The sequence below is a fragment of the Phacochoerus africanus genome, chromosome 13 (genome assembly GCF_016906955.1).
Source record: "Phacochoerus africanus isolate WHEZ1 chromosome 13, ROS_Pafr_v1, whole genome shotgun sequence".
NCBI classification, from domain to species: domain Eukaryota; kingdom Metazoa; phylum Chordata; class Mammalia; order Artiodactyla; family Suidae; genus Phacochoerus; species Phacochoerus africanus.
Genome location: NC_062556.1, coordinates 61,348,969 through 61,375,023, shown reverse-complemented (window position 1 = coordinate 61,375,023; position 26,055 = coordinate 61,348,969). Strand labels below are relative to the sequence as shown.

The window sequence follows — 26,055 nt, the reverse complement described above, 5'->3', positions numbered from 1 at the left end:
CTTAAAAATAATAATGATCAATGTGCTCTTTTGAAATCATAGTCTTCTAATTGAAAGTTGACAATATTTCATTTCAAACCATTATAAATCCAACTTTAATTTTTTAGAAAAGAAACTATTCACTATTATCTATTTTTCCAAATGTGGAGAATTAACCATTTTCTGGCACCAGGGATATTTATATTTTGGAATGAGAAGACTGTTGATGAATTTAATATGTTGCTTTTTCTCTCAAAGGAAGGGTGATATTCGAATTAATTCATTAAATCTCCAAATATTTAAATATCTTTTATGTTATGTGGACTACAGGCTAGAAGCTGCTGATTTGGGAGAACACACAGATCTCTGCTGTGAAACAGAACAGTGCTCTTCTCAAAGGCAGTTTTTGGCTCTTGGACTAAGGCACAGTCATGTAAGAGGTAATCACTTATGTGGCAATGAGAATCCGTTTCTAGAAGGTTTTGCTACCTAGCTTTAGAATTTACCCAGCAGTACTGAATGCTAATTTCCTTTGATGGGATGTGGACAAAACAGGTGACAGAAAGTGATTTTGTCACAGAAGAGAAACAGTATTTGTTGACTCCCCCTGGATGTTAAGCGCTTTTTCAAATGAAATAAAATATCCTCTATTGCCTGTCAACTCTACTTATCATCCATAAGTCGGTCACCTCTATGATGTCATGATTTTAATATGGAATTCATGGGATAGGACCTGGTTCAGACGCACTGTTGAGTACCTGACTCATTTTGAGTACCCAACCATTTCTCTATTTCTGAGATGGGGATGCAACCCTAGATGATCAGAAAGAGCTTCTTTGAATCCTTTTGTAGCTGGAATTTTCCTGCGAAGTTTATACCAACAAACATCCTGAATTAGAAATTAAAATTGATCAGGCCAGGATGGAATCTTTGTCTTTGGCATGAAGGCTGTGCAAATGGTGTTCTTTCTTCTTGACATCAGTCTTGAAAGGAGCAATTTTTATTTAGATGCCTCTTATTAATAGAATAAGTTCTAGATACTGGGAATAGAGTGGAATACAATTCCTACAATCATGGAGGTAATTTAGTGAAAAGAGACAAAAAAATGTACAAATACAGAGAGTTCCTTTTGTGGCTCAGCAGTTAATGAAACTGACTAGGATCCATGAGGATGCAGGTTGGATCCCTGGTCTCGCTCAGTGGGTTAAAGATCTGCATTGCCATGAGCTGTGGTATAGGTCACAGATGCAGCTCAGATCCCGTGTGCCTGTGGCTGTGGCATAGGCCAGCAGCTATAGTCTGATTCAATACCTAGCTTGGGAATGTCCATACGTCATGGGTGCATACCTAAAAAGCATTAAAAAAAAATTACAAATACCTAATAAATAAGCACATAATGAGACCTCTTTGGATTGCGATCAGTTCTTTAATGTAAAGTAATAGGGTGCCTTGATAATGGGGGATGGCTGACGCCTTTAATTAAAGCCTGGTGATTACTCAGAGAAGGTGATAGTTGACCATAGACTGAAAAGATGAGAAGGAGCCTCAGGTCCAAAGAGCCAGGTGCCAGAATTCTAGGAAGAGAAGAGCCAGTTCCAGGATTTTTGAGGTTAGAATTTGTTCGCCCCATTGAGGCTCAAAAGGGGGCAATGTGGCTACGACTTCAGTGCTGCATCATCATGCAGTGGGTGAGAGTGGAAGACGTGAAGGGGCAGGTGTCACCCAGAGCCCTGCAGGACCCAGCAGGACGTCTGAACTCTAAGAGACCTGAGGGTGGCTTCGGTGCGATCTGAGCAATGATCTTCAGATATGTCACATTTTCAAACTTTCCTCTTACCACCTACCCCATTTTTTTCCTGAGGAAAAAAAATTCAATCTATGACTATGAAAATTAAGACAGGCAGCACAAGCAACCAATTCTGTAGTTTTCAAAAGCTATTTTCCTGGGGGAGGGGGGGTGGGCAGGACACAGACACGCCCAGAAATAAGTTGCAAGACCGATTCAAAGGCATACAAAAGTTCTATAGTAAGTTATGATTTTATACAAGCTTTTACATGACGAATGGTGGCGATACAATTTATTGTAGATTTGGCAAAGTAATACATACTTCTGAAACAAAAACAGACCTGTTACAAAAAATGTTGCACCCAGTGTCAGGGAAACCTTCATAAGGAGGCTCCCATTCAGGCTGAGGGAGACAGGCAGCCTCACCACCTCCGGTCACACCACAGCCTGGCATCCTACTGCGGACATCACATTCTCATGTAGATAACAGCTTCTTTTCTGACAACTATGGTATTTCAAATGTACTGTACTCTTGGTCTTCCCAAATTGTGAGTTAAAAAGTAGAAAGTCTCTAAGAAAATGGTTGGCCTTGGGAGTTTTCTTTTATAACTGTTTTATATCCCGAGAACCTCAGAGAGGAGAAATTGTGAGTGAAATGAAGAGGATGCTTACATCAGGGATCCGTGAGTTAAAGGGGCTTTAATGAGCTCTTGGCGTGGGAGAAATTTCCGGAGCTGCTAGCCTCACTGCTGTCCTCAGTACCCCTCGCCCCCCCTACCTTCCAAGCTCACTCACCTTTAGTTGGACAACTCTTTCCACTGGACAGTTTTCAGGATCTTAACTCTTCCTACATAGCAGGCACACCCATATGAACATTATTTTAACATAGGACCACGTCACACTCGATAACATATTTCTACCATCGGCAGGTGGAAAGGCGATCTCCTGGTCTCACCCACCGCTGTCTGTGCCTGGCAACTGACTGCTTCTGCCTTTGTGCTTTGTTTATTGGTAAGATGAGCTGCTGTTGATGTTGAACCTTCTCCCAGTTACCCTGGGTGTGACGTGGGTAAGGAGAGGAAAGGGCAGAGTTACAGCTTTGATGTTGGCATGTTAGAAAGTAGAAAACAGAATAGTTTAGCAGCTAGAGAAATGTTGCCTTTGGATCATGAACAGAAGGGCCACCGCAAAAGTTTTACCAAAAAAAGTGAAATTTCTCTAAGACTTCCTGACCAAAATCTTTAGTGAGTCTAGTTAGTTTTTAATAAAGGTTTCGGTTGGAGACTAATTCTATTTTAAGATTGGAATTATATTTTAGGACTGATTATATATAGAAAAATAAAAAATTAATCAGACCTCTACTTTTCCCTCTTAAAAATCATGTAAATTAAAAATTTAAAATGTATTTAAATTAAAATTTTAAATACACTTAGGCATATGGATTTATGTATTCAGTGCTTCTGCCCATAGAAATCTTCATTCCTATTCCTATTGCTCGGTAAAAGTCCAGTGTGTGTCTTTAAAATAAAGCATTACTTCTCTGATTAAACCTTATAAAAGTATCAGGAGCTATCAACCTAAATGGTTGTAAAATTGACATTAACATTTTAAAAATTTAGACAAACAATAGATACTTAATACCTTATTGATAGGATATTATATAGTATAACTTTTACATGATGGAATACATCTTTGTTGGCAATAAAGTTTACACACAGAGAAATAAATTTAGAAGAACTTATCAGTAAAAAAAATACAATTAATCTTCTCTCATTAGTCCCTTGCTATGCTCCCCTTGCCCCTGCAGCTCCGCCCCATTGGCTCCGTCGGTCTCTGGAAGGCTCAGCAATTGCTTGCTCTGCTTCCTCACCAAAAGCTCACTCTATCCTTAAGCTCCTAGTCATTCTTTAGATCGTGTCCAGCATCCCTTTCTGAGCCCAAGCCTATGGAGCCCATAATAAATCTACAGTGAGTGGATGACATGATGAACCACTGAAATCCTGGAATAAATTCGGTGGCCAGAAAAACTTTTCAAAGGCCATTAAGAATAATTTTATTACATGGTAACACATTATTCGGAATGAAATGTAATTTGCAATTTGTTTTGCAGGGGTTGTTCATGGAAACCTGCTTTTCAGAGGTATGGCAGTTTCTGGGGGCCCAGTGGCCTTTCCATCTCACCTCGGTCTATGATTCCTCAGCAGTTCTTATGTTCTCATGTTCTGCTTTCCTCCACCATAGCTATTGACATGTGTGAGCATTTACATGGGTATATAACATACTTATTAGAGGTGGTGCATTTGGCTGCAAACAGACTTGGATTTGAATCCCCAGTTTGAAACATTTGCTGAACAGCAGGGTAAGTTAGTATTCATTTCATTACTTGGGGCTAATACACTCCCAACTTAAAGGTTTATTTTAAAGATTGAATAATGAATGTGAACTTAGTAACCGCAACACATTTTGCACAGTGCCTGATTTAATTCTTTTCTACTCTTCTATACTGAGATATAGGCATATCTCATCTTATTGTATTTGCAGATATTTTGTTTTGTTTTGTTTTTTTATGACTTGAAGGTTTGTGGCAACCCTGCATTGTCAGATGCTGGTTGGCATTTTTTAGCAATAAAGAACTTTTAAATTAAGGTATATACCTTCTCCTTTTAGACATAGTTTTATTGCACACTTAATAGACTACAGGATAGTGTAAACACAACTTTTATATGTACTTGGAAACCAAAAACTTCACCTGACTCACTTTATTGTGATATTTCCTTTATTGCACTGGTCTGGAACCAAGTCTGAAATATATCAGAGGTATGCTTGTCCTAGATATACTTTAGGTCCTGTCTTGTTTAATTTTAGGCACTAAGCATGCACAAAACTGAATTAAAACAAACACACACATTTTAAGTCTGTATATGGATTATAATTCAACAATATTTTGCCGTATAAGAAAATGCATAGAGCTTAATATCAAATTATTTTAAAATATTTTTTTATATGGCAGGTTTAGGCAATCTTATGACTAATTTTCACATGCGTGCTCAAATCTTATCCTTGTTTTAAATTTGTGTGTTCCTAAATTATTCTTAATGCAACACCAATCTCTACACAACTACAGCAAAGATCTTTATTAGTCTGCCGATGCTTCTCTGATTTGAGGTTTCAGTTTTTCAATGATAATTACCATAAGTCAACCTTATTTTTTTCTGATAATAGAACTTTTTGAATTTGTGCCCCTTCAACGATTCAATCATAGCCCTAAAACCACTTTCCTTCTTACTCTACCACAGATGATAAGGAAATGGCCTGAAGGCCACATTGTTCGAGGAAGATGATTAGAAAAGAGGGAAGCTGATGTTAGGTCAGAAGAGTCTAATACAATGCCCTTTGCTAATTCCTCTGTATACTTTAGTTTTATTTTTTCCAAAAACTACTGCATACCTATATGACCATACCATAACGTATATCTGCTGGTCACTGCATCAGAAACTGATTTCTAAATTCATAGGGCACAGAGTATCCATCTACCAGCATTATGCAGTTTCTGAATGAGGTTGCTGTTTTTCAGTAAGAAAAGTACAAAAGCCCCGGAAGGCAGGTTTGAAGCAACGGAATGAGTCTTGAACTTGGAATCTTGGGGCTTCTGTCTGTATCCTGGCTCCTATTAATTCACTCTGGGACTTGGGAGGCTATTTTAACATTTCTTTTTCCTCATCTGCAAATAGTGAGTCATCATACCTAGCCCACAGTGACAGTATTAGGATTAAATCTGTTTCTCTGAGGGAAAGCCTCCCAGGCACATCACACAGCTCCTGAACTTGCATGTTGCTGCCGGGAGGCGGCTGAACACAGCCGTCCAGTCAGAGACACTAGGATTTTCATCTCCACTGCTAGTAACCAGCTGGGAGACCTCAGATGAGGTGCTTAAATCAGGTGTGTTTGTTTTCCGCTTTGTTCTGCGTTTTTTTTTTTTTTTTTTTTAGTGGTAAAATGATCATTATCTCAGCTTTACAGGTTATTATGAAAGTATATTGGCATAAAGAAGTTCATAGTATTTGGATGGGCTCAATCAATCATAGTTACCTAGAGCAAAATATGGTATGGAACGTTGGGGAAAGAGATGAAAGTAAGCATCTATTGCTGAAATATTTTCACCCTCAATACTAAAAATCCTTGTGTACACACCCAAGTTTTTAAATCGAATGTGGCTTACAATTGAGCCATTCTAGAGTCTGTCTTGCTGCATATACGTTTTTTAAAGAATTAATATCTTGGCGTCCCGTCATGGCTCAGTGGCTCATTTGAATCATGGCTCATTCGAATCTGACTAGCATCCATGAGGATGCAGGTTTGACCTCTGGCCTCGCTCAGTGGGTTAAGGAACCAGTGTTGCTGTGAGCTGTGGTGTAGGTCACAGACACAGCTTGGATCTGGCATTACTGTGGCTGTGGTGTAGGCCAGAGGCTACTGCTCCAATTCAACCCCTAGCCTGGGAACCTCCGTATGCCGTGTGTGCAGCCCTAAAAAGCCAAAAAAAAAAAAAAGAATTGATATCTTAATGAAACTCTAAAGTCACATATATATTAAAATATTTCACCTGTTTTTCATGGCCTAAGCAAATAATTAGGATTAGATTATAGACAATGTGCCTGCATGACTGCTACCTCTAACGTATACACTTAAGTCATCTTTAAGAGGATGCACCACAGTGCCACACAAACAGGATGAATGTTACTATTTGTGCTGAACACTGATGGCTGGGAGGAAGTAGATGATTTTGGAGAAAGGTCATCACTGGTAGGACTGTAGGGCTTTGTCCCTGGGATCCCCCCCCCCAAAAAAAAGGCAGGGGATCAGCAACTAGTAGTGCAGTAAATAAAGGCCATCTACAGACTATACTGAGGATGAAATATGAATTCAGTCGCGCTCTGTATTTGTGAGTTTCACATCCACAGATTCAACCAACCCCAGATCAAAAATTTAAAAAAAAAGTCCAGAAATTTCCAAAAAGCAAAACTGAGTTGCCGTGCAGCTGGCAACTGCCTACACCGTATTTCCACTGTATTAGGTATCATGTGCAATCTAGAGCTGATTTAAAGTACATGGGAGGATGTGTGTAGGTTATATGCAGATGAGATGATATTTATAGAAAAGACCGGCCTCAGGAAATTTCAGTATCCTGGGGGCTGGGGGGAAGGGCATTGGTCTTGGTAGCTGCCTGCTGTAGGCACTGAGGGATGACCGTGTCTCCCAATAAAAACTAAGAATCTTTTTATTAAAAATACTAACATAAGGAAATCAGGATCTTCTTTCTCATATCCCCCTGTTCTTCTTTCCTTTCATTCATCTAACAAAGCTGTATTAAATTTCTGTGGACTTTCTGCTCTGGGCTAGTCACTGAATTCACCATGGTGTTAAACCCTGGCAATTCAAAAGGAATGGTATGCCTCTTCCCTTTCAGATGCTCCTGATCTGGTAGGAAGAAATAGGTAAGTACAAATAGAGTAAAACATTGTTAACCTGTGCAATAAAAAGCTGTACAGTCTATAATGGGAAGACACAGGATGAAATGGTTAATCTTCCTGGTCAGTAAAAAAAGCTCCAAAACCAGAAGATATTAGCGATATCACTCCGGTAGAGCAACAGTAATGAGAGAGAGTGAAGGACCTCTGGGGCAAGGATGAGCAAAGATCGCCCCTTAGATCCGGCTCTTCAGAGCATCACTGGCTCCTCAGGACTTCAATAGAGCCACTGGATTACTTTATTTAGAAAGACAATGTAACGGTATTAAAGTTCCATGTCAGAGTTTAAATACAACCATTCTTAAGACAGATTTTATCATGTTGATTAAATCCATAGTTAAAGAACACTTTCTTATCTATTATCTGATATAGGAAACAATATTGTGTACATCTTTCTTGATGGCTATATGTGTGTGTGTGTGTGTGTGTGTGTGTGTGTGTGTAAGTTATTGTTTCATGGTACTCCAGATATTGAGTCCAGAATTTATATTTTCAGGAATATAAATGTAAATACGCTACTTTGATTCCATCTTATAATATGCACCAAGGCATTTTCTTTTTTAAATAGAAAAAGGAAACATTTTATTTCAGCATAGAAATGTGTAGGAAGATATAAAATGAGTAGCAATCTTTAAGCTTCTATAGGAACATAATATTCAATGTTTTTAATAAATTCTCAATAAAATTTCATGATTATAGTATCAGATAAACTTACTTCAGGTTCATAAAAGTAATAATGGAAAATGCGTGTTCTTGTCATGAGAACATAAAGTTATTTGTTGTAAAGTTCAGTAGTCTGCAATCCCACGCCTGAATATAAAATAGAGTTAATCTAAAATGAAAAGTTTACTATTCCCCAGCCAACTAAAACTAGTGAATTTTCTCTCCTACAGGCATCGAATTTCATAATTGTCCAACACTCCCACTATTTTCCCCAATTTCAAAATTAAAGATAAACTAAACTCAGCTGATTTTTTAAATTATGTTAAGATAATTAGGAAAAAGAAATGTGAAACAAGAAATGGCCACTGTAATTATGCAGCATTACATTTACTTATTAAATCTATTCCATGAAATTTTGAATAATTGCTTTAGACAATGTGCTTCATATGTCTTTGTTTTGTTTTGCTTTTATTTTATGTCATCAAGTCATTATCATGCATTTAGTGAATACAAATGAAATAACTTAGTGAAAAATCAAATATATAAAATAAATATATACATAAAATAAAGGCTTTTTCACTCTTTCTCATCCTTTCCTTTTAGTTTTTCTCCTGTTAGGTGCCATTTTTACTCCCAACTCTGACAATTAATTTATAGAAGCTTGTTCATAGCTGTACTTTTAGCAAAGTGATTTCCTCCTGTTGTATTTATTTAAAGATCATCAATTTGAGCCTCTTTAACTGTCTATAAGCCTGTACCATCTCCTTTCTCTCCTTCTGTCATCAGCAAGAGCTACATGGAATCTACCTATATTGTCCCCAGGAAGGGGGGATGTGGAATCAGCCTTTTCATATTTTACATGTTACTAGTAATTGTAAAGAGCCCTGTTCTCTGAAAGCAGAGATTCCAGCAGCAGAGACTGATGGATATATTTACTTCCATGAAAGTGAGGTGGGGACGAGGGGAAAAACAGAGCCAAAGTTGGTACTCATACCATGATTTATAAAAAAGTAAATAAGTAGAAAGTCAGCCACATGATTTGTGGTTGAGAAAGAGAAAAAAGTCTTGAGGGGAATGAAGAAGAATTTACTTCACATTTAGTCATAATGTTCTTTACATGAGTAATTAAGTCTGAGAATATTGTACTGAACAATGATGATAGAAATTAATAGATTCTAAATGAAGCATTTTCCTTTTATTCTCAACAGCTGTTCATTTTTACTTAGCGTGCACATCTTTCCACAAAAAGACAAAAGTAAAATTATTCTTTAGGAAATTAATCACATGCGTCTCGTTATTTCAAATAAAATGTTCTAAAATCCAGCTTCTTTCTAGATGGAGAATAATCTCTTTAGTGCACCCACCTCAGAATGTCGTCAGTGAGGTGGGCAGTGCCACCTTCTGGTAGAGAGGGGGATCGAGTCTCTTCGCCCAGAGAAGTTACGTGGTATTTTGGAATTCAGTGTTGGAAATGTGCTATGGTAAGTAAATGGTATTCTTGGGACTTTACTCACCTCATAATGGTATGAAGTGGTAAAATTTAGTTCACTGACGACATAATTTGATCCAAAGATCACAAAATATTTGTTCAGTTTCCTTGCAATGGGAAGCAAGCACCGTGTCAAACTCAACAAGCCTGAATAATTTCACATGTTAAAAGATAGCAAATGCATGATTTGTTTTTTAAAATGTAATGAGCAAAGGAATATAATGTTTTCAAGGTAAACATGAGTGCTTCTTGCATTCTATTTTAAAGGTGCACGTTACTTGATCTTGGTGGGGGTTGTGATTTCTACACGTAAAATACAGATTACATGGAGGGTTTTCAATGTGCTGAGTTTTCTCATTGGTGTATAATGATTTTCCCTTGAATTATTCTTGTACATGCATTATTTCTTTTGATCCTTGTAACAACCAATAAAGCAGTTTATTACAGATGAGGACATTGAGGCTCTAAGATCAATTGCTAGATAAGGTAGTGAGCAGCGAATCAGAATTCAAATCCAGGATTTCAATTTTGATGTTTTTCACAAAGAAACACTTCACTGAATATCTGAAAATTGTTCTACATAAAGATTTCCTTTTCTTAAGCTCTCCTATGCATTCACATTTACTTCCCCATTCCCAAGATATTCAACTAGTTAATTACTAGCAAATACACTGTATTTGCTTACAAAAACCCATATATTTATGATATATATCTCTGTAAAAAATTTACCTATTATGTATATTATATATGACATAAGTATCTATATAATCGCTGCTAAAAAGTTTAGACAGATCGATAAAATTTGAACTCAGATTTTCCTCTCAATTCTAGGGTATTATACTCTATCCAATGGTAATATCAATATTTCTTTGAATCATCAGAGAATATCAACATTCTTTAAAAAATTTCACATCATATGTTAAAAATATCAAAACATACATTAGGAATCCATATTCACAACTTCTTGAATTTAAGTCATTGAAAATCATAAAATATCTATGAAAATTCAAAAGATAATTTTTCTAAGTTGTTAGTATTTATTATTAGAACAACTAAATTATATAAAATAGTATATTTGTATTATTATTTATATTAAAAGTAAATTATCTTGTAAAATCTACAAGAATGATTTCTTTAAAGACCAATTTTCTGTATATTATCTTCAGAAGTAACTTTGTTGGGATCTGGATTTTTGAAATATAACTTCCTTTGAGTTCCTATTTTGCATTAATTTTTTAGCAGTGTCTGATTACATTTAATCTGAAGTTAATATTTCATTATTGCTCAAAACTCTGTTACCCTTTTTCTCCCTGAATATTTCTCATTAATTGAATCACTGTTAGCATTCAGAATTCATAATTTTTGAGCTGAAAACTATTAATTTATAAAATGAAAATAATACAATATTTGCTGTATTTATTCTTTAGATTTCACTGAGACTGTAATAATAGCTGTATTTTATCATTATTATTAAAATACTTACATTGGTAATTAATCAGCATATCCTAATTTGGCTACAACATGGTGGTATAATCTAATTGACAATGATTTAGAACAAAATTCGAACTCAAAATGTGGAGTTAACTTGTGTTATACTCATGTATTTTGTTTATTTTTAAATAGAGTTAAATTTATTTTATTAAACAGAAATCATCAGAAAATTTGGTAGTTTGATGAACCCAATTAGGTCTAAAGACCCCTATCTCTGTAAGGTTGAAAAAAAAAAATCCACATATCTTAGCACTAGGATGGAATTAAGCATTTATGTTGTAAACTTCCTAAATATGCTTTTAATCAACAATAAGTTAACCATTTTGTTTCTTTCTCCAGAGTAGTGAGGCATGGTCCTTAGGGGTTCAAGACACTGTGAAAATATATCTTACTAAGTTTAAGAGAATTGATACAAATATTTCAAGATAGAGATAAGGTAAGTGATAAGCTATACCTATACTACCGCAGAAATAAAAATTATTCTGCATTCACTTTTACATATTACAAACTTGAAAGAAAAATACACCTGGACAAAACTATGATTCAAAAATATGTATGCACCCCTATGTTCATTGCAGGACTATTCACAATAGCCAAGACATGGAAACAAGATAATAGCCATTGACAAATGAATGGATTAAGATGTGGTACATCTATACAATGGAATATTACTCAGCCATAAAAAGAATGAAATGATGCCATTTGCAGCAACATGGATGTAACTGGAGATTCTCATACTAAGTTAAGTAAGTCAGAAAAAGAAAGACAAATACTCATATGTGGAATCTAAAATATGGCACAAATGAATCTATCTACAAAACAGAAACAGACTTACAGATACAGAGAACAAACTTGGGGTTGCCAGGGGGAAGGGGGGAGGGAGTGGGATGGATGGGGAGTTTGGAGTCAGTAGCCGCAAACTATTACATTTAGAATGGATAAGCAATGAGTTCCTACTATACAGCACAGAGAACTACATCCAATCTCTTGGGACAGAATATAATGGAAGATAGTATGAGAAAAAGAGTATACATATGGTGGAGTCACTTTGCTGTACAGGAGAAATTGGCCCAACATGGTAAATCAACTATACTTTAATAAAAATAAATGAATAAATAAATAAAAATAAAGAATAAAAAAAGATAAAAAGTCCATGTACTAAGGAGAAAATAAAATCAAATATTATGTTTTATCCCACCCATAGTGGCTGACTAAAACGAATGAAGGTTCTGGAATGTTGAATGAACCTGACATGCCAGACACTTACTATACCAAACTAAGGACTGTTTTCCAACTAATGAACAATGAGACTTGATGTAACCAACTGTGCATGGTCCTAGGAACTCATTCTGTCCTATTGTAAGTTTCTAATATTTAATTTGCAAAATTACCATGAACTCCTTTTTTTTTTTTTGAGTGTAACAATGTTTAACTGTGATTCATTAGATGAATGCTTGAAAGTATTTAGCATTAAATTCAATTTACTTCACATTAATATTTGTAAATACATTAGTAGCAATTCTTAAATATTTAAATCTACCGACTTGAAGTACTGAAGGCTTGTTCTCAAATAGCTTTTTGAAGTGGCATGAAAACGTCTATGACTTGAATCCAGGTCTGCACCCATCACTGCATCATTGCTGGTGAACTCATGGTCCAACTTCAAAGCAGAGAGACACAGGTCCCTTCCTGATCATCCCAGAGGCATCATAGTTTAACTCGGGGGCAAGGGTAGTAATAATCCACCAATATCTCCTTCATTTGCAATGGGTATACAATCAAGCATTTAAAAATCCCCAACTTTTCACCATTAGAAGATTACTCAGTGGATATTTTCTTTAGTGTGTGTTCCCTTGCCTAGCATGTTAACAGACATGACTGTCAACTTCTCTGTTTAGCTCCAGTGGCCTTTGTTTCACTGCATTAAAATTATTGTGTGTGCAATTTCACATTAAATTTTAAAAGGTGATACTTAAATAGTGACTAAAATCATAAGGAACCTACAAAAAAATAGCGAAGTATTTCTGGGAAGGGTTTCCACATATTTCGGTCTTAAAATTCATATGTGTTACCCAAAATTACCAATACTGTATTAAAAGACAAGAGCAGAGGATGAACCCTATTATATATCAATTTCTTCAAACATAATAAATAAGTATTATATTGGTACTAGGTTAAAAGCCAAAGTATAACATATACTTCTATGAAACTAATACATAACAAATGAAAGACTGTAAGTCTGAAAGAAAATAGTAAATTAATGATTCATGCCAAGACCATGAATATCTATATGAAAAAAGAAAAAAAGGAACTCTACTTAATAATAGTCAAATACATTAATTATGATTAGTTGAAAAATCTAATTGCATAAAGTATTTTTAGGAAAAAATTTAATAACATATAGAGGGATATTTTTATGACTCCAGAGTAATGAAGATTTCTCTAAATGTGACAAATCTATATATTATGGAGGAAATTATTAATTTCATGAGGTATTTCACTGTCGGGAGACATGTTTCTACAATCTTTTCTTAGCCTCTCTGCTTCTATTTTCTATGTTAAAAACTCCATCTTGTCCTGCTCAGCTTTACCCCATATTCCTGCTTGAAAAACAGTTTCAGTGCTGGTAAATAACTTGATCTTGAGAAGAAAGACCAAAAGGCATAAGTTACTCATGTGGTCAGCTGCATGAGGACATAATGCCTTGGTCTAGGCATGCTGGCAGATTGGCACACTGTTCGCACAACATGACATGTCCTGTTAAAATAAGAGAAAGAGGAACCTCATGGCCCCAGGGGGTTTATGAGCGGTCATTAGCAGAATATGCATCAGCAAGGAGAAGGAGGTGCAAACCTAGGCACACAGGGTTGCCACAGATAGGCATGTCTTTTGGGGAAGCACAATGATGATTCCCTAGATGCTAGAAGCACAATGATGGCTCTCTAGATGCTAGAAGCACAGTGATGATTCTCTAGATGCTCTGCATAGACAGCTAATGCCAAGCTTCCTCAGTGCTAATGATTGTTAAATGCCTAAAGGTCAGAATAAAAGCTTAACCATCTACCAGCTATGTGACTTTTAAAATAATAAAAGAACTATATCCTGCACCTACAACCCCCTCCTCACTTGATGTAATCCTAAAGAGCACAATAAAAGCAGTGTGGTTTCTTGAGGCACCTCTCTTGGTCCCTGAGACCTTGAGTCCCCTAGTTCCCACCTTTACTTAAGATAAAGATCTCTATGTCTTCTTTTATGTTAACTTTTTCTTTAATTTACAGCATCCGTTCTTCAGCACTTACCTGCTGAGGTGGTCTGGGCACTTTGCCTCTCACAAGACATAACAAGTGACTCTGAATCTGATTCCACTCCATAAGGAATGAAGGAGGCTAAGAAGAAAAGTTTGGGGGAGAGTCGTTGTGTATGTGCTTTAACAACCAAGACAACAAGCCAAATGTGTGGTAATAGGTCCATTTATGGAGTACAGAGCGTGAGGGATGTACAAATTCATATTTTATTCTAATAAAAATTAGACTCCTGAAAGGTCTAAAGGATAGTGACACTGTCCAATAGAAATACAAGGCAGGAGTTCCCACTGTGGCTCAGTGGGTTAAGAACCAGACAGAGTCCGCATGAGGATATGGGTTCAATCCTTGGCCTCACTCAGTGGGTTAAGTATCCACCATTGTCTTGAGCTAGGATCTGGCATGGCTGAAGCTGTGGTGTACGCTGGCACCTGCAACTCTGATTTGACCCCTGGCCCAGGAACTTCCACATGCCACAGGTGTGACACTAAAAAAAAAAAAAAAAAATACAATGCAAACCATGGTATAATTGTAAATTTTCTAGTCATCTTTTTTTTTAAGTGCAAAAACATAGATGAAATGTTTCAAAATATACTTTTACCCAATACATTAAAAATACTTTCATTTTAACATGTAATAATTATTAGTCAGATATTTTACATTTTTTTTTTCATTCGGAGTTTGCGTAACCTGGTATGCATTTTACACCTATAAACTATCTCAGTTTGGGCTAGTTGCATTTGATATGCTCAATAGCATACAGCTAGTGGTTACCATGCAGGACAACACAGGATTAGAGTAAAGAGAAGATTCTTCAATGCCTGGAAAAGGTAACATGGACTGATTGGAAACTGGCTACACTTACAACAGTGAAAGACAAAAGCGTGTGTTTTTCCAATATTAGATGTGGGCCCTGCAGAAGGGAGGTTTGGGGGTCTTCCTAAAAGGGATTCCTTTTAGGGATCTTGCTTATACGTCAAAGGTGTAAGACATCTCATTAGAAGCCAAGGCAACCACATGCAGCAAAACTCCCTAAGGAATGGGATTCTGTCCTCTACTGTTAGCTACCTCTCCTCTGGCTTCTAATCCAACTCTGAAAGGACCCAGAATTGTGTGCCAAGGGAGTGGAAGAGCCAGGGGAGCGAACTAAGGGGGAAAAGAAACTGACTTCACTCGGCTGTTCCTATGCCAGGCTACCAAGTGGGTCAGGCCAATAGCAGGAGAGGGAGAGGCTGTCACTGGATAAGACCGTAAATTCTGATTATCAGACTAGCCACACAGGATTGATTTTAGGGTGCACTAGACTTTTAATGCCAAAATAAAATTCTACTTGTTTATTCTCCAAGTGTGTCTGGAAATTCTATGAGAAAAAACATATTCAGGAAGAATGTTTAATGGGGAATGGTAAGAAGGAATACAATTGCTCTCTGCTTAGACTCTACCAATTCCACTCTGTTCAATAAACCAAATTTATCTACATTAATGTAATAGAAACAAAGTATACTCATACGTATCATAAAACGAACATTCACAATTGGTGGCACATTAACTACATATTCCAGGGATGTACCCTACAACTGAAACTGTAGTTTCACCTGCCATCTTTGTTTCAATGACAAATGCCCTGAAGTCAAAAATGCAGGCGGTCAATTGTTTATCATTTGCAATTACGCACAGCAGTAGGATGTTCTTAAACACTGCAAAGCCCCTCACATTACATGATTATTTTGTTAATAAAAAACATACCCAATAGAACATTGGCATGACTCCTAATTTAAAAATACTGTCTTGACCTAAATTGACTCGTTAGGCTTATCAGATAACTTTATGCTGAGTAAATATAAACATTTTGAGAGAGTGGGACATCCGGCTTGCCAGTGGCCACTTCTCTGTTGTGCGCAGCGAAAGAGCCATTTAAAAGCGGAGAAGGGCAAGAGGATCTTCATTCCGAAGTGTGCCCAGTGCCGCACTGTGGAAAACAGAGGCAAGCATAAGACTTGCCCCAACCTAATGGTCTGTTTGGACGGAAGACAGGTCAGGCATCAGGATTCACTTACACAGATGCCTACAAGAGCAAAGGCATCACCTGGGAGAGGAGATGCTGATGGAGTACTTGGAGAATCCCAAGTACATCCCTGGAATAAAAGCAATCTTCACTGGCATTAAGAAGAAGGGAGAGGACAAAGACATGGTAGCTTATCTCAAAAAAGCTACTGAGTAATAGCTGGCCACTGCCTTATTTATTCCAAAACTGAAATGTCTCATGACTTTTATATGTGGACCATATTAAGTTGATCTCATACACCAGAATTCCAGATCACGTATCGCTGATGGAATGTTTCTGTTGTACAGTCCTGATTTAAATAAGATTGGTTTGTGGCTAAATGAATATTGTCAGCTTTTTGAATTTTTGTAATAATTCCAGTTCAACAAGTACTATCACTGTTTTCCCCCTTCTAAAGAGATGATTAAACCTGAATATGGAATGTTAAACTTTTCAGGAAGATGGTGAATGTCTTCTCAAAATCTATAGGAGATGGTTTTATATTTAGATTTTTATAACTGGTTATATTAATATATTTAAGCATTGAGAAGATCCCTTCACTGTCTCATAGAACAGAGCAAGATTCACCTGTGTTTCCAGCTGTGTTCACTAGCCTGTTAACCAATGGACTAGTTAACAAATGGACAATGCCCACTATATCTTTCTGGTCTCAGCTATGCCAATGTCATTAAAATCATCTGTATCTAAAATACATACAATTTTGAACTTAGTCATTCCATTTATTTTAATAAAACATTGATTTGTCAGTTTACAAGTGGGGTTCCTTTTAGTTATTGTCTAAAAAATTAATTATGCTAAACAGTTTTTTAAAAATCTCTGCTCTATATCACTGGATTGGAGTAAGTTTTTCATCTTGGGTCTGGGTAACTAGCATATTCCTGGGCTATGTTCTTCCACTGCCTTTGAAGTTTGAATAGAATTGTTACAGTAGAGCTGTAAGGAAGGTATTATTGGGGAGGCCAACTTCTTTCCAAATTAATTTTATAATATACTGCAAACTATTAGCTTTGAGTTTCTCTATTATTTTGGATTATTCACCCCCTGGCCTTTTCTACAGCAAGTTATCTGAAATGTTAAATACCTACTGTATTGAAGAAAAAGCCCAAGTTTCTTATTTTCCAAATTTAGTTCCCAACACTCTCATCTTCAATAAACAAAACTTAACACCTTTATTTCTACTGCTTGATTTTTTTTAAAATTCTTTTTAGGGACACACTTGCAGCATATGGCAAGGGGTCACATCAGAGCTGCAGGTGCCTGCCTACACCACAACCATAGCAACAATGGATCTGAGTCACATCTACAGCTTGCAGCAACGCCGGATCTCGAACCCACTGAGCAAGGCCAGGGATTAAACCTGCATCCTCATGGGTACTAGCAGATTTCTTAACTCTCTGAGTCACAAGAGGAACTCCTATTTTTTTTTTTTTAAATGGCTGCACCTGCAGCATATGGACGTTTCCAGACCAGGGAGTGAATCAGAGCCACAGGTGCAGCCATGCCGGATCCTTTCACCCACTATGTGAGGCCAGGGATCTAATCCCCACCTCTGCAGCAACCAGAGCCACCGAGGAGCCACTGCCATTGGGGGATTCTTAACCCATTTTGCCACCACAGACACTCTTCTTACCCCTTGATTTTCAATACAAGTCCTCTCTCCCATGTATCTAATCTCCTTATTCTCTATTCCCCAAATATTCTATTCAAATTCTTTTTTTTTGTCTTTTTTTGCCTTTCTCTAGGGCTGCTCCCACGGCATATGAAGGTTCCCAGGCTAGGGTCCAATCGGAGCTACAGCTGCCGGTCTACACCACCGTCATAGCAACACCAGATCCGATCAAGTTCTTATTATACATTTTGTTTTTTGTAGGACGTCGTTCTATTCTAATTTAATCTATTGACTTGATAAGACCCACCTCAAGTTTATTTTTACCCTGTGCCTCCCTCTAAACTCTAGTAATACAAGTTCATGTTTCAAAGAAACAATGGGATACACTATACAGGCATAAAGCTTTGAAATGAGCGAGGGAGTTCTGAGTTACCATCTCTAGTAGAATATCTATTAATTGCATTTTCCTGGCCAGGTGAATTTTAGGGTTTCATTTGAAAAATCTTCTAACTTTAAAATCTTAATAATATACACACATTATTATCACTTATACAATATACAAAAATGTAATGGAGTCATACTTCAAAGAATTACCTCCGCAAGACTGCACCATCTTCAGAAAAAAAAAAAATCTGCACTTACATAGCATGGGACATAGCAATGATTCATGTATTCATAAGTATTAATTATCTAGTACATCAAGAGGGAAATTGTATTTATTTTTTGTTTGCTTGATTGAATTCATTCATTAGCCAGATTTTCCCCAAACACAAAATACTTTTTGAGAATAAATTAAAAGCTGTGGTACCTGGTCTGAGTGTATTTTAATTCAGTAATAAGAAACTCTGGGTTGTGGGTCTCATTAGCAACACTTTTTTTGAAGTTCATCTCAGCAATATCATGTGACTACTTTTAATTTTTTTCCTCCCCTCTAACCAGGATTTACTCCAGAAAATTTTAAAATCTAATTAGTTATTGTAGATTTAGGAAAGAGCAGCAGCACACAGCCAGGCTCTCTGTGGTAAGCACGAACAAAATTATGTTTTCAAAAACTGATGTTCAGACAGGTCTTGAGTTTAAGACAATTCACATACAGTTTTGGGAGCTGAAGTGTTTTGTAGGTACTGCCCCCCTCTTCTCTAAGAAATACCTTGCACATTGTGGATGATTAGAAAACAGCCATGAGAAAATTAAAATTAATTGTAACCATAATACCTACAGATAATCACTAGTAACATCTGGGGAATTTACTCCTGCTCTTTATTTATATAAACACACACATTCACAAAGAGAAAACAAGACTCAAACTGTTGATAAAGTGGGCTTTTCATTTTCTTTCATTTTATTATTATTTTTTCCTGTGTCTTAGAATATTAATGATTATCGAATTTCTTGTCCTATGACCTTTGGAGATGAGATAAAGTAGCCAATTTTGACTTCAGTATTAATCAAAAGGCATTTAACCCTACTGCACAGAGCAGGTTAAGTGTGGGGGCCGTCTCAACCAAACTTGCTGTTCTTAATCATAAGCAGGCGTTGCTGAACCATCACATGGAGAAAAGCCAATGGCTGATTAGGAAAACCTGCCTTGGACACAAGCCTCTAATTGGTTTGAGGCACGAGACACATTTGGGCATTTTTTTTTTCTTTTTTTAGGCCACCCCTGCAGCATATGGAGGTTCCCAGGTTAGGGGTCAAATTGGAGCTGTAGCTGCAGGCCTACACCACAGCCCCAGCAACGCAGGATCTGAGCTGTGTCTGTGATCTACACCACAGCTCATGGTAAAGCTGGATCATTAACCCACTGACCGAGGCCAGGGATTGAACCTTCATCCTCTCCTCAAGGATACTAGTCAGATTTGTCTCCATTGAGCCATGATGGGAACTCCTCCCCTCTGTGTGTGTGTGTGTGTGTGTGTGTGTGTGTGTGTGTGTGTGTGTGTGTGTGTGTGTGTCCTTTTAGGGCTGCACCCACCACATACAGAAGTTCCCAGGCTAGGGGTTGAATTTGAGCTGTAGCTACTGGCCTACGCCACAGTCACAGCAATGTAGGATCCAAGCCACGTCTGTGACCTACACCACAGCTCATGGCAACGCAGGATCCTTAACACACTGAGCAAGGCCAGGGACTGAACCCGCATCCTCATAGATACTATTTGGGTTTGTTAACCACTGAGCCACAACAGTAACTCCACCTTTGGGCATATTTGTTACATCAATTTACTCCACCCTAACTGAAAGGGTGTGGAATCAGTGAGAGTCTGGTTTGTGATTCGACATAGGTTCGTCCTTTCTTTTATTTTCAACCACAATAAAAGCAGTGATAAAATATATTTATAGAACTTTATTTAAGTTTGGGCTTATGATAGCTTTCATCATCTGAAGGCAGGTTTTTCTAATCACCAGTTGGCTTTTCTCCGTGTGGTGGTTCAGGGTTCCCTGCTTATGATTAACAAGTTTGGTGGAGACAGCCCCACATTTAACCCACTCTGTGCAGTAGGGTTAAATGCCTTTTGATTAATGCTGAAGTCAAAACTGGCTACTTTATCTCATTCGTGTATAATCTTTCATTTTCCCTTTAAGTTTTCAGATTCTAGCATTTATCTGTTTAATCTGTTCAGACATCTATTTGGTATTAAAAATAACTCCACCTTTCCGAGGGCTGGAAGAGAAAGTACTACAATCACATAAATCATCAGAGTCAAATTTTTAAAGAATACAATAAATCTGAAAAAGAAATAACACAAGGCTCTGAATATTTTTTGCTTGAATGCTAGATTTGTCAACATAACATCCTAGTAGGAAAAATATTCTTCAACTAGTCATAGATATTCCACAAAAATTATGAGCAAATGCTGTGATACAAGAAAATTACAGATGCTTTTTAAGTCTTCTGTGATTGGATTATTAATCTGATAATGTGGGTAGACAGATCACAATGGATCAGTCAGGTGGCCGACTGGCTGCTAGACCCAACATTAGGACACATTGAATAGGTATATTCACACTCCATAAATACCCTGAAAAAGAAAAGCCAAGAGAAAACCCTTCTCTTTTGATATCTGCATTCAGCTATGTCCCTGTGAAAGAGAGCAGGAGAGTTCAGCTCATCTGGAAACAGGTCCCGCTTCGCATCCTCATAGAAGACCAAGGCATTATCCTTTCTTTCTTCTTTTTATTGAAACATTTTTAAAATTGTGGGGAATATGTAGTAGCTTTTTTTCCCCCCCAGGGCTAATTCAGGAACTTGGCCCCAAAAGATCAAATCAGTTTTCACTGAACATTCATAGAAATTATTAATGACTCATTATGCAGGGGGAAAAGACGTTAGTGAACAAGCATAGTCATTTGACCCAAATAAATTTCAGGGGTGATGTAAAATTTAAGTAGTCAGTGGTAGAAGGCTTTCTTAAGGATAGAATAAGCTAGTTGGTTTCGAAAGAAAATCGTAAATTTTTTATGCTAGTAGCCCTGTAGAGTTAAAATGAAAATTAATGCATTAATTCAGGAATTAGCAACTGTTCATAAGTACTAACATATTTCAAAGAAGATCTGACATATACATAAAATCATATAAGGCAAAAAATATATTAATTATAGATTACTAGTATTCACAAATTATTATATTGCTAGTATATATGGATGTGTGTATTGAGTTTGTGGAATATATATGTATATACAGGAAATACACATATACACATAAAGCATATGTTTATAGATACATACAGAACTGTAAATAAATAAATTATGGGCCACACATTTAATATACGAATAGGCCAATTAACTCAAGTGCCAATATCTCCAGTTTCCTATGCATTCCCAATGGAGTGCTATGAACAACTTTTTTTTTTTTTGTCTTTTTCCAGGGCCGCACCCACAGCATATGGAGGTTCCCAGGCTAGGGGTGGAATTGGAGCTACAGCCACAGGCCTACGCCACAGCCACAGCAACGGGGGATCCGAGCCGTGTCGGCAACCTACACCACAGGTCACGGCCACGCTGTATCCTACTAAGAGAAGCCAGGGATCGAACCCCAACCTCATGGTTCCTAGTCGGATTCCTTAACCACTGAGCCACGACGGGAACTCCTATGAACAATTTTTTACATAAAGAAAACTCCTTTCCACAACTGCTGGCATGCTTATCAGGATTTTTGTTTGACTCTTGCCAATTTGAATCCTGACACTCAAATAAATGCAGAGCCATCTGCGCTGACGTGGCTGTTGCGACTGTTCAAGGCTCGTGGAGGCATTTGTTTCCATTACCCTCAGTACCATGATCCTTCACTTTGTAGCATCCCTACTGAATAAGCTGAGCTTAGCTTGTATCATGGACATCGTCAGGTTAAGATCTTGGTAAAAACTCTATGTGCCAAAAGAGCTTAATCCTTTCGGCTCCAACTCTGCAAAAATGTATATTGGTGGTTTGAACTTTCTATGGCATTCCTCACAATTTTCCCCTTCATTAACAATGATTTTTGCATATAGGGTTTTGGAATATCTTTCATTACATTAAACATTAAGTAATCTTAATGCTTCAATTGAGAGAAAAGTAGAGTGCAAATTATCCTATTCAGATGACATTTTGTCAAGCCTTGCTAATTCATCTAAACTAATGCTGCTGTGGATATGCCTAGGTGACTACTCTTTTTAAGGTAGCATGGCTTAAAACAGGCTGAGTTCAGGTGTGTATTCAGAGCTGTCATGTAGTGATCATGAAAAGACTATCAGAGAGCATGAAGTAAAAACAATTTTGCTGGCATAATACAGAAGCTTCCGGGATGCAACAGACCATTTTCATGAAAGATTTTTTGCACATCTGATCTAAATAAATTAATGGTAACTCAAGTTTCCATAAAATGTAATAATGGAGAGTACAAATAATTCTCTAGCAGCTCTTTCTGTTGTTAATATAAGTTTAGAGGTTTGACAGAATGATAGAATATAAAAAGTGTAGAAAATACTCAAATAGGCCAAGATTTAGGTAATTTATGCATTGATAAGAATCTGAACATTATATGAAGGTGAAGTATTTGAAAGTTATGTTTTCCATAAAGACATCTTCATTTGAAATGGTGAATCAAATGAGATGGGATGTGCTAAAGCACCATCAAAGATAGAAGCCACTCATTGTAAGGTATTATCACTCACATTAAAAAGAAGATGCAGAAGCCCAGCCAGGGTGAGAAAAGTCAGATGAGAAGAAGATGCTCAGGTAGCCAGAGAATATGCTAACTTAAGAGTCAAGAACTAAGAAGTTGAGATGGAAGCTTGAGATACCATGCAAAAGCCAGAGAGGTTACGGTTTTCTTCAGCCAGGAGTCTACATGCCAAGAAGGTAATTTTGATGGAAAAAAAAAAAACAGTGATAAGAGGTATCCTGAACCCAAAAAAGAGAAAATTTAAAAAAATGATGCAGATCTCAAAAGATGGGAGGTGATGCCTGACATATTTACTACCATAGCCATAATGCCTGGAATCACTGGGTAGCTAATAACTGATGAAGGGATGGATAAGTCAGAAATAGGTGAAGAATCTACATGCAAATACAGATATACATAAAGAGGTAGTGCATAGCTAAATCTCCACTAAAGGTAAAGTAGAAGTAAAATTGTATCTAATTGTTTGTGTGAAATCAGTAAACCAGGGACTAAGAATGGAATGAACTAGACTAGGAAGAGAGGGGACCACTGGTCCTAAGTCTCAGCATTGAATGGGGAGGTTGGAGGGAGGTTGGAAAACTGGGGAGTGGAAAGAGACATCCTGGGGAGGCAGTGGGAGGCAAAATGGAAAAAAAAAAAAATGGAAAGGGAAGGCTCAGAAAGCCAAACGTCACTGAACCAAAGGAAAAATCAGAATCTCAAGTTTTGGGGTCTTAGATAAAACTCTTCATTTAAGGGAAATGAGTGTCAGCTATTGATTGCTCAAAGGTAAAGAGCACTATCCCCTCTAGGCTGGTGAAGAAGTTGAGTCCTATCTAGGCTGACAGCTGAGTGCCTAGCAGTGAGGAGCATGCACACAGTAGAAATAGCATACTCTTTTTTTCTGGTCCTTGTCCAGGTTTCAGTGCCTGGAAAGATGAATGTGACAGTGTGGCATGAAGCAGTCTTGAGACAGGAGAGCCAGATCAATGCATTTTATCCACAGAAAGATTTTGCATCCAACAGAGATTTGATCCTTGTTTGATCCCTGGATCAGGATCATCGGCACATCTGAGCACTGGTTGGAAACACGCCCATTGGTCTCACCCAGACTCATTGAATCAGAAAACGGGTGCATCCAAGGTACACTATGTAAGGTTCTGCAATATGATGAGACATAGCTTTGAAAAGAACTACCAAATTGGTCATCTGCTCTTGCATTTAGCCTCTAAAGAGATACAAATGCCTGGTTGCAAAGAGATTTGTTTTGTTTCAAGGAATCTTACATGTTAGCAATTTCAATAGTTATGTTGTACACTTGTTAATATAAAAAGATTTCTAATGAGAATTGCTTACGTTGTTACAGTTCATAAAGAACAAGATAGGTTAAAGAGAACTATTTTTGAGTTTAAAAAAAAATAACTAAAAATAAAGTACATTTCGCTAAACCACAAGGTAATAAGCACACAAGCCCCATCTAGTGGCCTTTGTACCAAGAGTTTAGTCAAGGTTTCTACAGGGGTCTGAGCCAACTAAGGAACCATAGATCTAGATTCAGCACTTAGATCCCTGGACTACAGCAGGTAGGTGTCATAATGTCATCTGCTCTTATGCAAAACACTTGCCAAGTTTTTTAGAACCTCTTCTAAGTTTCAAAGCTATTTGGAATCAGAAAAGGAGGAAAACATTTAATGAATTCCAATTATATGTCAAGCTCTATGTTTGTTGCTTTTATATATTTGTAGACACATGATATGTAATAGAGACATACAGGGTGGCCATTAAATCTGGAAACAGGTGAATACATAAATATTTTACTAATATTATAACACATAATAATATAAAACTATCTGTGGCTACAGAGTACTCCATTGGAAAAAAAACACAAATGTCCGGGGGGACTTTTTTCATAGTCACACAATGTGTTATTCCTACAGTACCCTGTGTTTAACTCTGCTACAGCATTTTTCATTCTATGACATTACCAATTTTTTGTCCTTAAATACTACCATAAGCTCTTTGAGGAATAGACCCACTTTTTACTAAGCTATTTTTTATTCTTGTCACCGAGCATAGAGTTCAGTACAGTGATTAATAATTGTTTGTTAAATAAATAAGTGCATGGAGGAATGAAGAACAAGAGCGAAGTAATAGAAGAGTTATTTAAATCTTTGCACTTCTATTTCATATCTTGTATATGTTAAGTATATACAAACACTTCCATAAACACCTGTAAATATGTATTACTTTCATAACAGTGAAACTTAATCTTATTAACAAATACGGGAGTATCCAGAGATGTCTCAGCATTGTGTTCTACCTTCTACAAATACTTGCTGACTCAAAATAAAAGCAACTCTTGATTAATGAAGGATTTTAGAAAAGGGACATGAATATTTACAGAAATGATGACAATGCAATATAAAATGTGAGAAGTGGCATGCAAGTGATGACTCTTTGCCCATTGCATTTTCATGGAAGAAGTGACTGTTTTAGCTAACAAAGAAGACTTTAGTAAACTTGAAAAAATTCAGTACAATTTGAACAAGAAACTGTGATGGAAATTATTTCACTGAGAGGAAGAATTTGAGCAAAGGTTTTGTTGGACACTAGCCACTGCTCCCCAGTTTGCTCCTGGCACATTGTACCTGAACAGAAGGAATATGGCAATAAAGCCTGGGAATTAAGTGAAGTCAGAGCAGGGTGGGTTTGGGGTCTTCTGTGCAAGATTCCAGCCTGAAAGACTTCACTTCTTTTAAGGCCCCAGAATCAACACATCCCAGAAGAAGAGGTACTAAGCAAAAGAAAGGTAGTCAACAAAACAATTTAATAATCCTGGTGATAGAGGCAGATTTTTATTTCTAACGTGAATGATCCTATTCTGAAAATATACACTGTTGATATAAATGGGAGCTTAATTGCACTCACACTCAGTTTACCACTTATATTCAACATAGGATTTTTCCCTTTGGATTGGTTTTATGAATCAGTTCCATCAATAAC

At 37.0% G+C, this 26,055-nt stretch overlaps 1 protein-coding gene and 1 pseudogene across 1 annotated transcript in view; one reads left to right on the top strand and one right to left on the bottom strand.

The window, feature by feature from the left end:
• GPC5 (glypican 5) overlaps nucleotides 1–26,055 on the bottom strand; it is a 1,373,090-nt gene that overhangs the window by 643,322 nt on the left and 703,713 nt on the right. The gene's annotated exons all lie outside the window — the stretch shown is intronic.
• On the top strand, nucleotides 15,633–16,459 carry LOC125113539 (cytochrome c-like; annotated as a pseudogene).